The sequence below is a fragment of the Penaeus japonicus genome, unplaced genomic scaffold (genome assembly GCF_977035675.1).
Source record: "Penaeus japonicus unplaced genomic scaffold, GWHDUDI00000001_assembly GWHDUDI00000007, whole genome shotgun sequence".
Lineage (NCBI taxonomy): Eukaryota > Metazoa > Arthropoda > Malacostraca > Decapoda > Penaeidae > Penaeus > Penaeus japonicus.
Window position 1 is genome coordinate 7,402,669 of NW_028234409.1, and position 5,000 is coordinate 7,407,668.

The window sequence follows — 5,000 nt, forward strand, 5'->3', positions numbered from 1 at the left end:
AACCTAAACAATCAAACAGACAAATAAAAACAAATCAATATAAATCAAACAAACATACATTTCAATGAACATGAACAATTCAATACAAAACAAACAAACAACTTAATGAAAAAAACAAATCAATAAAAACAAAAACATAGGAACACAGGAAGCTACAAATCGAATTAGGAAATCCCATCCAATAGAAAAAAAAATACAAGAGAGAGACATGCAAGGAACCGATATATCATACAGATATAAAAGCATCTCAGTCGCCATCTTGTAAGATTTGTAACATGAAAGGAGTGTGGTCGTAAGTCTGAGCTTGGAGATATATATATATATATATATATATATATATATATATATATATATATATATATATAGAGAGAGAGAGAGAGAGAGAGAGAGAGAGAGAGAGAGAGAGAGAGAAAGAGAAAGAGAAAGAGAAAGAGAAAGAGAAAGAGAGAGAGAGAGAGAGAGAGAGAGAGAGAGAGAGAGAAGGAATTTGGTTGTTAGGCTAACTTCAACTGGAAAGGTAGATGTAGTGATGTTTCTGAGAGAGAGAGAGAGAGACAGAGAGATAGATAGATAGAGAGAGAGAGAATTTGGTCTGAGTTTAGCTGGAGAGGTAGATGTAGTGAGGTTTATTTTCTGTTTGTATCGTAGAGAGAAATAGAGAGAGAAAGAGTGTGTGTGAGAGAGAGATAGAGACCTCATGGTATAGTTGCATGCATAAACAAACATACCCCCACTTACACGTTCTTGAATACATACATATCCGTACATATTCACTCACACAGACAGCTTATCACACAGGCTTTTTCACACACACACACACACACACACACACAAGAGGTTGATGTCACTTGCAACCGCATCAATCAGGCATATTTGGTCACATGACGATGCTTTCTTTAACAGTACCATCTAACCATCAAACTTATGTAAAAGAGAAGACACTCACCTCTCTCTATTTTCACTCCCATGTTAGACCCCTAAGAGAACTCTCACATGTAAGTATTGACTAATCAACTGGTATCATTTTATTTACCTTTCATATTTGGAGTACATATCTTTTTTTACTTAAAAAGTTTCTGGAGATTTTGTTTCACCTATGACGATTCCTAGGATCTTTATTCACTCTTGAGAGAAATGTTTAGGACTTTTTTTTGAGAATCTTTAGTTGTCGTATACTGGGTCCTTCCGAGCTATTTATGCCTTCAGTTGTGTAACTAACACATCATGCCATATGCTAATTTACTATTGCTTTACTAATATATCATATATAAGTCTAGAAAATACTAGAAAACAGAATATCTTTAGATTCCCAGCCCTAGCCGAACATTTGAAGATGTGGTTCATCTCCGAATGATTAACGGTACTCGGTTCTTATTTAGAGTCATGTGCCTCCAATTCAGTCATCCACATCAGGGCCTAGCCTCCTAAGCAGACCTTAAAACTACCCAGGACTAGACATCTTATGGCAACCTCCTTCAAGTTCCTTCATAAATAAACTTCCTACTTCATAACACTGTGTGAACTCATCCCACCGCTGCCACCAAATATAAACAATGGACGCCTTGAACCCTTCCCTGAATTAATTCTTGCTGGGTGGATTTCTGAATGATATGCACAGAGGTGAGAGAAGGAAAGGAAAATGAAGGGGCAAAGGGGAGGAAGGTAGAGAGAGAAGAGGGAAAGATGGGAGAGAGGGAAGGAAGGAGGGGGAAAAAAGAAGAGAGAGAGAGAAGGAGGGAAGGGAGAGGTTGAGAGAGAAGGGAGAAAGATGGAATGTCAAGTAAGAAAAGAACATTAGGAGAGAGAGAGAGAGAGAGAGAGGATTTGGAGGAAAGAAGAGGGGAAGGAAGTAGAAGAGAAAAGAGGGAAAGTAAAAGGAAGAAGAAAAGGAGAATAGGGGAAAAGATCGGTAGGTCGATAAGTACGGACGAAGGGAGAGAGGAAGGCGAATTGAAGAGAGAAAGAGAAGGGAATAATAGGGGAAAGTAAAGGGAGAGTAAAAGAATATATAGGATAGTGAGGGAGAAGAAGAAAGTAGCGGGAAGGAGGAAAAAGAGAGGAGACAAATGAAACAAAGAGGGAGGGAGTGAGCAAAAGGCGAAAAGAAAGAAAAGGAAATGGCGAGAGAGGGAGGGAAAATGGGAGGAAGAAAAGAAGCTGGAATATGAGGGGGTAGAAAATGAGAACAAGAAAGAAAAGGGGGAGAAGAATAAAGAGGGAGGGAGGGAGGAAAGAAAGAAGAGAAATTAAAGGAAAGAAAAAGAGGGAGAGAAGAAGGAAGCGTTGAAAGAGGGAAAGATAGAAAGTGAAAGGGAGGAAGAAAAAAATTCAGTAAAGGAGAGAAGGAAGTAAGACGGAGGAAAAGATGAAAGAATGACGAAGGAAAGGAGGTAGGAAGGGGAGACAAGAGAATGAGAATAGACGAAAGAGGGAAGAAGGAAGAGACAGAGAATATATTAGGAGGAAAGAGATACTGACTAAGTGAGCAAAGGGGAGGGGAGAATGTTGCATCATGCAGTATTGGCTGTTTGATATAACTTTGTCGTTGCAGAGGAGCTGTTACTGTTGCAAGGTGAAATACATGCATATCAACACCACACTCGTATTGCACACTCGTATTTATGACGCGGTTGCCCGCATACACTGATTGGGCGCAGATATGTCTATAAAGGACACATACTCATAAACTCTCATGAAAACACATTGCGAGTGAACGGGTGAATGTTCTAGATGTATGCGCGCGGATTCACATAAATACACAGACGCTTATACTCACATGCTCATACTCACTCGCTCACACACACTCACTCACACTCACTCGCTCACACTCACTCGCTCATACTCACACGCTCACACTCACTCGCTCACACTCACTCGCTCACACTCACTCGCTCACACTCACTCGCTCACACACACTCGCTTACACTCACACGCTCACACTCACTCTTATTCTCGCACTCACATTCTCGCTCATACACACACGTACACACACGCTTTCACTCACACACGAATGAACACATACACAAACATACAAACGCACAATTGTATACCGAAAGAGAGAGAGAGAGAGAGAGAGAGAGAGAGAGAGAGAGAGAGAGAGAGAGAGAGAGAGAGAGAGAGAGAGAGAGAGAGAGAGAGAGAGAGAAAGAAAGACAGAAGGAGAGAATGAAAGAGAAAGAGAGAGAGGCTAGTGCAAGGCGAGAGAGAGAGAGACAGACAGAGAGAGACAGACAGAGTGAGAGAGAAGATTACGAGGCGAGAGAGAGAGAGAGAGAGAGAGAGAGAGAAGAGTATGAGGCGAGAGAGAGAAAGAGAGAGAGAGCGAGAGAGAGAGAGAGAAAAGCGAGACAAAGAGCCACATCAGGCACAAGGAGACATGACGCAACAAATCTGGTTGGAGAGCGGCCTGTCCCTCCCCCCCCTCCCCCTCCTCCCTCCCCTCCCCTCCTACTCCTACTCCTACACTCCCCCTTACTTCTCCGCTACTCCCTCTTACTCCCTTCTTCTCTCTCTCATCTTTACCCTCCCTACTCCTCATCTACTCCCCCCCCTCTTTTCTACTCCTACTCCCCTTCCCCATCCCACTACTACTCCCCCCACCCCCCCTCCTTTACTTAAAGTACCATGCGGTTTTCTGTGTATGGGGAGGGGGAGGGAGGGAGGCAGGGAGAGAGGCAGGGAGGGAAGGAGGGAGTTAGAGAGGGAGGAAGGGAGGGAGGGTTAAGGATGGAGGGATGGAAGGAAGGATGGAAGGAAGGAAGGAGGGAAGGAGGTAGGGAGTGAGGGGGGAGGGGAGGAGGGAGGGAGGGGGATGGGTGGGGTGTTGTCTACAACTTGTCATTCATAGCTATCTTACCCCCTGCCCTTATCTCCCCATCCTCCCCCTCTCATCCCATACCCTCATCTCCCCATCCCTTCTCTTGTCTTGCACCCCTCATCTCCCCATCCTCCCCCTCTTACCCCTTGCCCTCATCCCCCCATCCCCCTATCCCTCCCTCCCTCTCTCCCTCCCTTCTAACCCCTCCCTATCCCTCTCTACCTCCCCCCTCCCCTATCCCTCTCACCCCTTGCCCTCATCCCCCCATCCCCCTATCCCTCCCCCCCTCTCTCCCTCCCTTCTAACCCCTCCCTACCTCTCTCTACCTCCCCTCTCCCCCACCCCACTGCCCCCATCTTATCCTCTTTATTCCTTACGCAAACACGTCTAAGACACAGGGTGGGGGTGGGGATGGGGGAGGGAGTGAGTAAGGAAGGGAGGGAGGGTGTGGATATGTGGGACGTGGGTAGAGGAGGGGATAAGTGGGTAGGTGGGTGGATATATGGATCAGTGGAGGAGGGGGGAGGGTTGGGTAGGGTACGCTAGAGGTGGGTGGATGGATATTTGGGTGGAGGGAGGGAGAGAGAGGGAGGAGGGAGGGAGGAAGGGAAGGAGGGAGGGAGAGGGAGTTAGGGAGGGAGGGAGAGGGAATTAGGGAGGGAGGGAGAGGGGATAGGGGAGGGGAGGGGAGGTGGGGTTAGGGTCATGTTGTAAGGCAAAAGGTGATTGCATGTTGATGGGGATCTCTGGAGAGGCGAGGAAGATGGTTAGGCTGGGGGGGGGGGGGGGGAGAGAGAGGGGGGTTATGGGAGAAATGGAAGGAGGGAGGGATGGAGGAAGGAAGAGAGACAAAGGGAGGGAGGGAGTGAGAAAGACGGAGACAGAGAAATAGAGAGTGAGAGATAAAAGAAGAAAAGAGAAGGTGGGGATGGGAGAGAAGGAGAGGAAAGGAGGGAAGAGGAAGGGACGGAGAAGGAGGGAAGAAGGGAGTAAAAGGGTGAGAGGGAAGGCTGAGGAAGGAACGGCATAGAGAGGGAAGGGAGGGAGGGAGGGAGGGAGAGAGAGAGTGAGGGAGGAAGGGGTGGAGGGAGGAAGGGGTGGAGGGAGAGAGAGAGTGAGGGAGGAAGGGATGGAGGGAGAGAGGGAGGGAGGGAGGAAGGGAGGGAGGGAGAGAGGAAGGAAG